The sequence below is a fragment of the Lissotriton helveticus genome, chromosome 11, assembly GCF_964261635.1.
Source record: "Lissotriton helveticus chromosome 11, aLisHel1.1, whole genome shotgun sequence".
Taxonomy (NCBI): domain Eukaryota; kingdom Metazoa; phylum Chordata; class Amphibia; order Caudata; family Salamandridae; genus Lissotriton; species Lissotriton helveticus.
Window position 1 is genome coordinate 870,356,348 of NC_136072.1, and position 14,332 is coordinate 870,370,679.

The following is a 14,332-nucleotide window of genomic DNA, read 5'->3' on the forward strand; positions in this document are numbered from 1 at the left end:
TACGACAGACTTCCAGTCTAAGAGGCATAACCTTTAGCCTAGCTTATGTGCCACAGTTACAGGAAGGGCTGCACAAATGTATGGAGAAAGAAGTACGAAGCACAATCCCATAAGTGACGCAGGTAGGATAAGTGGTGTGAGATGACGTTACCATAGACTTCTCACCGCCTTAAAGAATATAAAAAGGGGTCCACACAGACATCTTTGAACTACTCCTCGTCTGTGCATAAGTGTCAGACAGTGAGTTTTTCCCAAGGGCTATTTTGACAGCCTTTGTTCATGTATTTTAAATGTGCTGCTCTATTTTATACTCTGCCATATGAAATGTTGTACTTGCTATGTTCTCTGTAACCCTGCTTTTTCCCTTTATTACATTTAAAAGTGTTCATATCATATTTTCAGGATTTCTCACTTATAGGCAGATATGAGTATTCCCAGCTGAAATGTGCTTTGTTTTTTGAATGTATTTTACTCCAACGTATAAATGTGTCTTTAAGGTTTAGACTCAATGTGTCTTTAAGGCTCAGACTCTCTCCCTAACTGTTCAAAAGGTTTCATTCGGTAAATGCAATCTGTCCAAGTGGCTATCTGAGAATGCGGAGCCCTGGATTCAAAACTAATGTGATTTTTATGCCTTTATATTGAAGTTTCTTGAAGTTGCATCTTCTTAATATATCTGTTAAACTTTCAGCCTCAGTTTCCATGGCTCACATATCTGTTTTCTAGAGCAAGCGTTCCTGCACACCCCGACACAAATTAAGGTGCCCCTATTGTTCCTAGCTCACTCCCTCGCTCATTCCCTGCAGGCTCTCAGAGCTCTGCGCTCAGCCCATTCTCCTTTTGCCCTGTAATAAATCTCCCTCAAACAGACTCCAAGGAGGAGTATTTGTGAGGATACTGCCTTAAATCCAAGGAGCTCAAACATAAGCGTTGCAACAAAGTGCCAGAAGTATATTGCGAGCTTAATTGAACAAGCAGTGTTTTAAGGTACAGCGAGACCCTACGCTGCTTGTTCATGTGCATTGGCTGCTTATGATACTGAAGAAACACACTTTTTCGATAAGCTTGTAACTGCCCAAATTTAACCTGGGGTGCAAAGTGGAGAGTTGTGCTGCAAATAAACTGGTACAAGACCTTGAGGTTACAATCTTCAAATAAAAACACAAGAAAAGCACCATGGGCAAGATGGATAAACAGCAGTCCAGGCTTATATTTTAATCTAAAGGGGTTACTAAATCCCAGACATAGGCAACATCGGATACCAAGCAAGAGTTGGAGGCAGGGGGCACTAGTACACTAGAAAGTACACTTCTGGGGATTCAGCAAAGCCTACAGTTGATCGACAGCAAGATAGACTGCCTCAATCTCTGAATGGACAATATGGCTGCAAAGCTTGACAAACATTGGTCTTGAATAATGAAAGTGGAGCAACGCATCTCCACAACGGAAGGTCAATTGGGGACGGTCAGTGCATTGTGCTCGCAAATGGAAAAGCTATTAGCGGTAATACAGGCCAAAAACTAGGACATTGAAGCTAGGTCACAAAGTAATAATTTACGCATTACCGGAAGGCCTGAATCTAGCCACACAGGCAAAATGGAGTTGTACGTCAAGGCCATGCTGAAGGACATGCAGGGAGCGGAACACTTCTCATCAATGCTCATTGTGGAGCATGCACACAGATTCATGGCACCTAAGCTGGTGCCAGGAGCTCCGCCGAGACCCATTGTCGCCAGATTGTTAAATTATTGTTACTGCGATACAGCTCTCAGACTAGCCAGGGAAAAAGGTACCATGACATATCAGGGGACATAGGTTGCTTTTTTTCCGGACTTTACAGCAGCTGTGCAGCAAGCGAGACTTGAATTCCAATAAGTCAAAAAGAAGATGCAAACTCTGAAAATGCAGTACGCCATGTTGTATCCTGTGCATCTCAGAATTCATCACAAGGGCAAAATCAAGATGTTTTTGTCACCCAAGGACACCATAATATTTGTTAAGCAGCTGGAAAGACAAGAGGCATCCAGAACGTCAGGAGATGAAGTGGACAATGAGGACTGAACAATCGGATCATGCCGCAGAAAAATGACAAGCAATTGGTAACAAATAAAAAAAGGGTGGTGGGTGGCAACATAGAATTTGTTGTGGAGTACATGGTTCATATAAATCTCCTTATGTCAATGATAAATAAGGAGATGGTAACGAGAATGGATGCATATACCAGTGAATGGTGGTTCTGTAATGCCTTCGGTTGGATGATGAATATGTAATTTTTTATAGTAAGGCATGCACAATGATACATGTGGGAGATATAAAGATATATAAAGGACTATCTAGATGCAGTGGCACATGTAATTGCCCAACTCTCCCCTGACACCATGGGGTAAGAGGGCTACTGGCAACCCTGCAGAGGGGAAATCCCCAACTGGACAAGAATTCTTATTTTGCACCAGATTACTGGTGAGAGTATATAAAGAGGGACATGTCGTTGTATGATTATGTTGTTTTGTTAAAAACAGAGCTCCTTAGCATAATTGGGATGCTGAAGTGGGAGGGTGGGACAGTTGGGGATCTATATGTGAGTAAAAGCATGATGTGCATGATACAATTGTTGATGATAACACATAGGCAGTCGAGAACCACAAATATTCAGATTAGCACAATGGGCAATGGGTGAAGTAGTGGGTAATACAAAACATTTGATATCCTGGGTGACATGCAATGTTAGAGATCATAATAATCCTACGAAAACATGCCAAGTCTTGGCCTATTTAGACCAGCACAACATACAGGTGGCTCATTTACAAGAAACAAACCTCACTAATTGCACAGATAAAAAAGTGGCGTCGAGATGGGCCAGGGTAAAATTAGCATCCTCCTATTCCTCCTATGCGAGAGGCATGATTATTCTCATAAAAAAGAGTGTACCCTTTGTGCTTTCGCAAGATTGAGGCGGATGAACAAGTGCGGTATATAACAGCGCCCAGGTAAATTTTGTGGCACAATGGTGGCCATTGTTGATGTACACTGGCCTAATACAGATTACCCTGTTTTTTTTGCGACGCTATGGGCTAAGCTACATAAACTGCCGCCCTCTGCAGTTATCTGTGGAGGGGATTTTAATTCTGCGCTGGTACAAGATGAGGATTGGATGACTACTGCAGAAGGGTCACTTAAAAAGGTGCCTGTGACCATTGTGGGGGGCATGAGAGAACTGGGTCTTAAAGATATTTGGAGGATAAGGCATCCTGGTCTCAAAGAGGGCACATGCCACTCCTATGTACACTACTCATGGTCATGACTGGACTATTGGTTGGTCACAAATGATGTAACTACGTGGACTACTATGGTCAAACACTTACCAAAAACACTGTCGGACCACTCCCCAGTTCTGCTAACTATGACAATTCCCATATACACCCCCGCAATTTCAATGGCGTTTGCAATCATCCTCACTATTAGACCAGGTATTTTGTGAAAGTGTAAGAGAGGCAATCACAGAATACTTTGCACAAAATATAGGCTTAGTTCAGAGTATGGAAACTATATGGGAGGCGTTTAAGATGAAGATTCGTGGTACCTGTATAGGTCTACAGGACGGGGTTCTCAAATCATTGCGAGGGAGGATGCAACGACTCGAACTAGACCTGGGGCTACTCAAAAGGTAGTATAAAGAGACTACATTAGCAGAAAATAGAGAAATAATTACTGAATATAAAGCAATAGCAGTTCAGGAGATACAACATATGTCGAGGTAGTGGAAGGCTAAAAGTTATGGGGTGAACAGACAGAATATCAAGCCCTTTATTTTGACTTTCACTAATATTGAGTGCAGAATATCGGGATACAAAAATATCGACTGTCAGAATATCGTTGCAAAGAATATTGAGTTTAAAGTAATTAATATTGTTTTTCACAATATCGAAGTTATCAATATAGTTTTAAAAAATATTGAAGTCATTAATATCATTTGCAAAAATATAGTTGTTAAAAATATTGTTTTTTTAGTTAGTGTTATGTATTTTAGAATGCATTTTAAATGTATGTGTTCTATTTTATTGTCTTAGTATTGCATTTGTTTTCTTAATATATGTATTACATTTTTAGAACTTATTAATTTTATTTTAAGTGCATTTTGCCTTTTAGTTTCATAGTGGGCTGGGGGTTTATAAGCGTATAGGGTGGGAAGTGATTTTATTATAATACATTTATTAATACTGTTTATCAATTAATATCTATATATTTAATATTTTGTATTGTTAATTGTGCTAAATAATGTATTATTAAGTATTCATTAATTGATTGTTAATTATTATTAATTAACAATCAAGTTATTTTAAATGTGTCATTTTTTTAGGAGCAGGTTGCGGGTTGATAGGGAAGTAGGGTGGGTAATTTAATTATAATTATTAATTAATAGGTTTTATTTATTAATTTTTATGTATTTAATATTTATTATTGTTAATCATGGTAATTGATTTGTTATTAATTATGTATTTATTTGTTGTTAAATATTATTATTTAATTGGTAAATATGTTAATTTTGTATTATAAAATGTTGTGGTTATGTTATATTGTTTATTATGTGAATTTATTTTGTATTAATATTTATTTTGCTTGTTAATTGTTATTAATTAATTAGTTAATGGTCAATTGTACATTTTGGGAAGAACTTTTTTTAATTAATTTGTGATTTGATGTTAATTGTCATTAATGTATTAATGTAAAATTAGTAATGGAAATTGTGTAAAAAAATTAGGTGTGTCGTTTGGTCTTTTTTGTGGTACAGGGTGGAAAATAATTTAGTTTAAATAAATCAGACATTAGTTGATCATTAATATTTATTTATTAATTGATAAATATTTTTGATATTTTTTTTGTTTGGGTTTTTAGGTTCAATAGCTGTAATGCTTGGTTTTATCCATTCCGCTATCAAAAACACTTTCCCTACTGTTGCACTTGCTGAAGTGGGAATAGTAATTTGTATCCCTCTGCTGTCCAACACCTTCCCTAATGTTGAATTTGCAGGAGTGGGAATAGTACATTATCCCTCTATGCTAGGTAACAGTTTCCCTACTGCTGCACTTGCTGGAGTGAGAATAGTAATTTTTACCCCTCCGCTATCCAACATTTTCCTACTGTTGAACTCCGGGAGTGGGAATAGTAATTTTATCCGCTCGCTATCCTACACTTTTCCTACGTTGCACTTGCTGGAGTGGGAATAGTACATTATTTCCCTTCACTATCCAACAGTTTCCCTACTGTTTCACTTGCTGGAGTGGGAATAGTAATTTGTACCCCTCCGCTATCCAACATTTTCCCTACTGTTGCACTCCCTGGAGTGTTAATAGTAATTTTATCCCCTCCGCTATCCTACACTTTCCCTACTGTTGCACTTGCTGGGGTGGTAATAGTAAATTATTCCGCTCCGTTATCCAACACTTTCCCTAGTGTTGCATTCATTGGAGTGGGAATAGTAAATTATTCCCCTCTGCTATCCAACACTATCCCTAATGTTACACTTAGGGGTCGATTCCGAGTCGGGAAACGAATCCGTACTACGATTCATATTCGTAGCCGTTTCCGTCCGAATTGTAGTAATCCTTCCAAATCACGTAGTACGATCCGTTGGCTCAAAATACGTACGAATCGTCGCGAACCGTACGAAAGTCAAGGGTGAGTCCGTATGACATAGAACCGCACAGTAAACCGTACAAATCGTAAACATGGCGTACGACCTGCCAAGTACGATCCGGACTGGGGAATGGGGATGCGTACGGATACGTCGGGTATGAGCAATTCGTATGCAGATCTACACTATCGCATAAGCACTGTACCCCTAAATTCAAGGGGAGTACGCAGGGTGTGTACGCACCGTACACGTACGACCTTGGGGGGTACTGACCATAACCTTACACACCGTATACCTACATTCATGGGGGGTCTGCACAGGGGCATATGCACCGTACCCCTGTAATTCAGGGGTGTACACACCGTACCCCGATGCACCGTACCCCTGCAATGATGGGGTGTACGCACCGTACACAGGGGGGTCCGTTCTGTATACATTTCGAACCGAAATCCAGTTTTCTGGGCGTTTTAAACTCCCGTAGCAAAAGCATCATACGGAGTGCTGTTGACACGAATCGTACTTGCTGGGTAAGAAGAAGCAGCTTCGAACCGTACGAACGTCGCGTACTGCGTGTTCCGAATACGATTCATACGGATCATTGAGTCGTACGGTCTTTGAGACAAATCATACGGAGAACTGCATTGGGTACACATTGTACTACATCGTACGTACGGCTACGGTTCACCGTACGATTCGTACTGTAAAAAGGCTCCGTACAACGATTCAGACGGGATTTTACCGAATCGGAATCGGCCCCTTAATGTAGTGTAAAATGTAGTTTTAAAAACAAATAAATATTTTAATAATTTAATTTATAATATATATATTTTTTATATTACAGGTATATTTATATATGTTTTTATAATTTTTAATATGTTTCTAATATTTTCATCATTTATTTAAAGAATTCTTTATTAATTATTGTTAATAAAATATATATATATTACATTTTTTATACGTATTTTTTATTTATTTTTACCTTGCATTTATTACTTACAATGTATGTAATATTATTTAAAAAAAAAATATTTTACATTATTTTTTTGTACATTAAAAAAAAACTATATTTTTAACAACTATATTTTTTCCCCCATTATTTTAGTACTTACCAATATGTAGATAGGATGTCGATATTTTTGACATTGATATTTATGTCCTGATATTTTGGGAACACAATATTTTGACCTTCGTTATTTTGTCAGTGATCTAAGTTATGGAGAAGGGGGTAGGCGTGGAAAAGCCTTAGCTAGTAGAATTGCAAAACCTTGGGCGGGAAAACACATAGTAGAAACAAACTCAAGTGACCACTATGTCCACTATGACACGCCAGGAATACTCAGCACCTTTGTACTGCACTACGAAAATATGTATGCATGCAGGGAGTTGGCAGAGGAGACAGAAATTGTAGAATACCTAGAATATATAGCGCTCTTATGGCTTTTGCGAGGACAACGTGATTTTCTAGAACAACAAATAACGCTAAATGAATTTAGAGAGGCCATTACTGCGTTGTCCAACAGGAAAGCTACATGGGGTGATGGTTTACCCGGAGAATTCTATAAAGAGTATATTGACTCATTATCCCCCTATGTCTATGACATATATATGGAAGCTTATAAGGAAGCAAAGCCTACCTGCCACTCTCCATGAGGCCCTAATAGTTGCATTGTTGAAACCAGGTAAATTGCCCAATAATTGTGACTCATACAGACCGTTATCGCTTATTAATACTGATGCAAATATATTGACATAAGTCGTGGCCACAAGACTTCATTTAATATTGCCAACGATGGTGCTTCCCAACCAATCAGGTTTTGTGCCTGCTTGGTGCACCTCACATAACTTGCGTATGCTATTTGCGGTGCTACATATACTAGAACCAATGCTGCCTGTGGTGGCGGTGCCTATAAATGCTGCTAAGTTTTTTGATTCCTTCACCTGGAAATATATATTTGCGGTGCTGCATCGCATAGGTTGGCAATGGTTTACACTATTTGGATCAAACTTGAATACACTGACCCTGTAGCGTGGGTGCGTATTAATGGACCCACATTGGGAAATTTGTGTTACAGCACGGCACGCAACAGGGGTGCCCCTTGTCGCCATTATTGTTTGCAGAGATACTTGAGCCACTGGTGCAGAGACATGCGGAGGCGACACTGTGCTTTCATCAGCAACCGCTTGCAGTGCCCATGTATGCTGATGACATGGTGCTGTATGTGAGGGAGCCGGAGGCACATTTGAAGAAGCACATACGGCAATATGTGCGATTTGATTGGTACTCAGGACTGGGTATTAACTGGTCTAAATCAATCATTATCCCCCTAACTGCAGGTACAAGGTCAGTTAAACTTGGATATCCACTGTAATGGTGCATAGACCCGGTAAAATACTTGGGGATATTTATTTATTTATTTATAGTCCGATTTGTATTACGCATGGCTGCCCCAGCAACGGGGTGTCCCAGCACGACCAAAGACCATGAGCGTGAGCATGGAGGGAAAGAGTTAGAGATTAGGCCGGGAAAAACTGGGTCTTTATAGCTTTGCAAAATGCAAAATGGTTCTTATTCCCACTAATAGAAACAGGAAGCGAGTTCCAGAGTTTCGCAGCAAGACTGCGAAAAGAGCGGCCTCCGCTCTAGCTCTCAAGACTCGAGGAATACTGACCAAAGCTTGGTCAGCAGACATTAAGGTGCGCCGTGGCACATAGAACTCTAACAAATTGGACAGCCCCAGAGAGTCCTGTTGAGTCAGAATCCTATGAGACACACAAAGAGTTTTGAACTGGATTCGTTTTTCAACAGGCAACCAATCTAATTTAGGAAGAACATGGGAAACAGAGCAAGATTTCAGAAGTGCCACCAGTATTCTCTGCAAGCGCCTAATACTGGACTTGTTAGCACCGAGATAGAGAGAATTACCATAGTCCAGTCTCGATAAAATTGTTACCTGGATGAAGGTTTGAGGCACTTTGGGTGGAAAAAAACCCAGAGAGGCTTTCGACCCTCGCAGAAGCCCAAAACAGACACCTGCTACCGCTTTTGATTGAGTCTCAAAAGTAAGACCACTATCGATCCACACACCAAGGTACCCTGCCTCTTTGGGCGAAGGAGCCGGTTTAAGACTATCCTGCCAGCACTGCTCGGACCACATATCCCGGTCCTTCCCTAACAGCAAAACCTGTGACTTATTGCCGTTCAACTGCAAGCAGTTTGCAGCCAGCCAGTCCACAACCTCTAGCAGGTCCTCCTTAAACTTTTGCAGGTTAACATTGCATTTCTTAGAGTAGGCGCTCACCAGTTGGGTGTCGTCAGCATACGACACCTGTGACAGCCCTCTTCTTTTAGCCACCAACGCAAGGGGTCGAACATAAATGTTAAACAGTAAGGGGCTCAGTATTGAGCCCTGAGGCAGACCCTGCTGCAAGATATACTCCTGCGAGTAAAAAAGGAGGCACCGAGACCTGGAAAGACCTCCCCTGCAAAAAGGACCGAAACCAGGCCAAAACCAAACTCCTATTTCCAATTTCCTGTAGGCGCTCTAAAAGTATCGCGTGAGAGACAGTGTCGGATGCGGCACTTAGGTCCAATAGAACTAAGGCCGCGGAGTCACCGACATAAAGACTCCCCCAGATTTCTTCAATCACACCCAGGAGAGCAGACTCTGTACTGTGGCGCACTTGGAAATCGTTCATCGAAGGATCCAAGATGGCATTATGCTCAATAAACTCAGAGATAGTAGAGTAAACATGGGATTCGACCAACTTAGCCAAAAAGGCAGCTGGGAAATAGGGCGATAATTGCCAAACTCAGAAGAGTCCAGAGATGGTTTCTTTAGAAGAGGGGTGACTTCACAGGGCACGCACCCATTTACCTTCGCTTCACTTCAGAGTGTTTTGCAGAGTCATATTTCCTCCCTGTGACGTGTCTCCCTCTCTGCGTCAGTACTGCTGCGCAGAGACGTTTGGTGCATGTTCGTGCTTGCAGCCACCCAGCACAACGCTGAATACCTCCGGCCATCTTGTGGTTGCCAGAAGCTGTTTGCTTTTCATGTGTTTTCCGCATTCTTTGCCAACCACGACGTTTGTTTCTATAAAGCGGGGTGAAGCTGAAGAGACTTTTTGCTGATATTCCTGTCCTGCAACCTTCTTGCCTGCATCTCCAAAATTTAAGGTACTGTGTTTCTTTTTCTTCGTTTCTGTCACATGTTTTTTAGCAACAGGCGTTGCTTTACAGACATCACAGTCTTCCTGACTTTCAGCAATTTGTCGGCGAGTCACAACTTAAACTATACTTCATTTGCTTCGTTGGAGTTTACGCCTGCCGATGTCCTCATTTGACACTTAGTTATTTCAAATGTCATTCTACGGAAATGAAAGTACTCTTTCTTTCCGTCCCTGCAAGTTTCTGCTGTTTCCTACCACGGTGACTACTTCATTTATTTTAACTTATTGTTTTCTTGGGACAGTGCATCTTTCCCAGTGTCTTTAGTATTCACAATTAGCTACGCATTCATTTGTGGTATGTCTTGCTCGTCTACAGAGCTCATTCACTGTTTGTTTTTCCATGTATGCTCAGCGTACCTTTGTATGAATTGTTACCCTTTTTGGGTGTGTTCCTTGGGTTGTTTTTCTCATTGTTACAGTGCACAATTAACCATGGGCGTAGTACTATGCTACGCTTGTGGAGCGTGCGTGGTGTGCACTAGTACGCACTACGCGAGTAGCACGTAGCACATTGCAAAAACGAGTGACGGACATTTGTTGCTTGCTCACGGTCCTCAACGTTGGCGACCACGAGTGAGCCAAATCAACATCATGGCAAGACTTTTTCCACGTTTGCAATCAGCAACATCAAGTAGCCGATCGCGAGCGTAAAAAATAAACCTCCCGGCGAGATTCTCAACGCGGGGAGGTCAGGTTTCTCATTGAGAGAGGTCGCGTATGGTCACGACCGCTCGCGATGTGAAACTACCAGTCCGCGTTGAGAAAACTGATGCTAGAGTACAAATCTACTCGAGCTGCAGAAAACAACCACTTGCACTGTCCAAGATGCCGTTTGCAATGATTGCATAGTGCGCACAAGGATCCGGCACTGTGCAAACAGTGCGAACAGCATTTCCCTACCGCACTGCGCAGATTGTGTAGCTACGTGTAGCGTGCGGAGTACAAAGTGCACTTCGCGTACCTATGTGTAGGGCTACTACGCAAACTACGCACAGGGTTATGCACAATATTTTTCATTCCTGTTCTACTGTGCACAACCTCACTTAGGGGTCTATTACGATGGCGGGTTGACTTTGTCCGTCTGCCATTGCCCAGGGATACAGGACCGCCCACTATGTGTGCGGCGGTCCCGCATTTGCAATTAGGACGAGCCCGCCACACTGGTAGGAGCATTCCGCATTTTTTGCATTACAGCAGGCGGCGCTGTCAGCAACACCCCCCGCATTCCAGAAAAGGCACTGGTGCATTTGCATGCATAACGTGGCAGGCACCGCGCGATGCCTGCCATGTCATCCATGCAAATGCAGGGGGTACCATAGGTACTCCCCATGTGCTCCGCCCCAATCCCCCAAAATCCTGGGGGCCTGCAACAGAACCCCAACCGAGGAATCCACGTGCATTCCCGTTTTGGCAATGCTGCCACGGAAAGACTGCTAACCGCTGCAATTGTAATATGGATGGCGGTGTCTTGCAGCGGGCGGGCGCGGGATCATGTCGGGTGGATCGCCACAACCATGCGGGCAGTGGCGATCCACCCATCATCATAAAAGACCCCAAAGGGTAACTGGGCATATTATCGACTAATAAATATCGAATGTGCATAATATCGAGTCAAAAATATCGAGTGTAGCGGAATATCGAATGTAATTATATCGATGTAAAAAATATCGTTTTAATTTTACTAAAGTAAATATCAAATGTAATGTAAATATCGATTTGTTGGTGTAAAAAATATTGGTTGAAAATATTTAGAATGTAAAAAATATAGAAAAAAATATAGATAGTATAACATATCGAAAAAATGTATATAATATTAATATTATAAATGTAAAAAATGTGTTAATATTGTACATATTTTTCTGATTTGAAATATTTTAAATGTATTTAATGTTGTAATTGTGTGTTTTATGTTAATTTTTTAGTGACGGGATGTTGGGTTATTAGGGGATAAGGTTGGGGAGTGTTTTAAAATATTTAGTTTTACATTTAAAAAAGTTGCAAATTTTGTTAAATTAATCGAATTTAAAAAAATAAAAATAACAAATGTATTTTACATTTTAGGAGCGGGATGTTGGGTTATTAGGGGATAAGGGTGGGGAGTGTTTTAAAAATATTTAAATTAAATTTGGTAAATATGCAAAAAAAAAATTAGAATAAATTTCAAATAAATGTTTAAAATTAATTTAATATTTTTAAGAAATATTAGGTGTGGGATGATGGGTTATTAGGGGATAAGGGTGGGGAGTCTTTTAAAAATATTTATATTAAATGTTATAAATATGCAAATAATAATAAAAAAAATTACCAAAAATGTTAACATTTATTTGAATTTATTTAAGCATTTTTAGGTGTGGGATGTTGGGTTATTAAGGGATAAGGGTGGGCAGTGTTTAACAAAATTTTGTATACATTTTTATAAATATGAGAATGAAAAAAAATATTTGCAAATATTTTCAAATACATTTTGCAAATATTTTATTATTTTATAGATATTTTAGGAGTGGGATGTTGGGTTATTAGGAGATAAGTTTGGGGAGTGTTATAACAAATTAAAAATAAATTTTAAAAATACGCAAATTAAATAAAATTTTAGAAAAATTAAAAACTCTAATTAAAAAAATTTCAGATTTTGCAATTTAATTTTAGGAGTGGGATGTTGGGTTAGTAGTGGATAAGGGTGAGGACTGTTTTAAAGTATGTAAAAACAAAAAAATATTATGCAAAATTAAAAAAATTTAATATTATGCAAATTTAAAATTTAAATTTGAAATTTTGAAATAATTTTAAATTTAAATATAAATACCCAAAATGATGGTTAATAGTGTTTAATGTTTGTTATTTATATTTTGAAATAATTATAAAATTTTCTTTTTTAGATAAAAACTAAAAAAAAACTAAAAATGAAATATAAAATTTTTGGGGGAAGGAAAAAAAAATAAAAAATTATAAATGAAATATATAAATTATTAATGGGTGGTTTATTTTATAGGGGATATGGGATATATTGTTTAAATTAAAAGAAATGTTTAGATTTATCATATTTTGGAGTAGGAATATTAAATTGGATATTAGTATTATCCAGCAACTTGCCTTACTTTTATGTGAAAGGAATGGTAATAGTAATTTTTTATTGGTTATTGTCCAGCACCTTGCATGAGTTTTATGTGATTGGAGTGGGATTGGTAAATTCAATAGGATAACTGTCCAGCACCTTCTATGACTTTTATCTGACTGGAGTGGAAATAGTAAATTACATTGGGCTACTCTCCAGCACCTTCTCTGACTTTTATATGACTGGAGTGGGAATAGTAAATTAAATTGGGTTAGTGTCCAGCACCCTCCCTGACTTTTATCAGACTGGAGTGGGAATAGTAATTTATAATGGGGCTGTGTCCAGCACCTTCACTGATTTACACCTCATTGGAGTGGGAATAGTAAATTACATTGGGTTACTGTCCAACAACTTCCCTGACTTTTATCAGACTGGAGTGGGAATAGTAATTTATAGTGGGTCTGTGTCCAGCACCTTCCCTGATTCACACCTCATTGGAGTGGGAATAGTAAATTACATTTGGTTAGTGCCCAGCACCTTCAATGACTTTTATCTGATTGGAGTGGGTATAGTAATTTATAATGGGTCTGTGTCCAGCACCTTACCTAATTTACACCTTATTGGAGTGGGAATAGTAAATTACATTGGGTTAGTGTCCAGCACCTTCCCTGACTTTTATCAGACTGGAATGGGAATAGTAATTTATAATGGGTCTGTGTCCAGCACTTTCCCTGATTTACATCTCATTGGAGTGGGAATAGTAAATTACATTGGGTTAGTGTCCAGCACCTTCCCTGACTTTTATCAGACTGGATTGGGAATAGTAATTTATAATGGGTCTGTGTCCAGCACCTTCCCTGATGTACACCTCATTGGAGTGGGAATAGTAAATTACATTGGGTTAGTGTCCAGCACCTTCCCTGACTTTTATCTGACTGGAGTGGGAATAGTAATTTATAATGGGTCTGTGTCCAGCACCTTCCCTGATTTACACCTTTTTGCAGTGGGAATAGTAAATTACATTGGATTAGTGTCCAGCACCTTCACTGACTTTTATCTGATTGGAGTGGGAATAGTAATTTATAATGGGTCTGTGTCCAGCACCTTCCCTGATGTACACCTCATTGGAGTGGGAATAGTAAATCACATTGGGTTAGTGTCCAGCACCTTCCCTGACTTTTATCTGACTGGAGTGGGAATAGTAATTTATAATGGGTCTGTGTCCAGCACCTTCACTGATTTACACCTCATTGGAGAGGGAATAGTAAATCACATTGGGTTAGTGTCCAGCACCTTCCCTGACTTTTATCAGACTGGAGTAGGAATAGTAATTTATAATGGGTCTGTGTCCAGCACCTTCACTGATTTAGAACTCATTGGAGTGGGAATAGTGAATTACATTGGGTTAGTGTACAGCACCT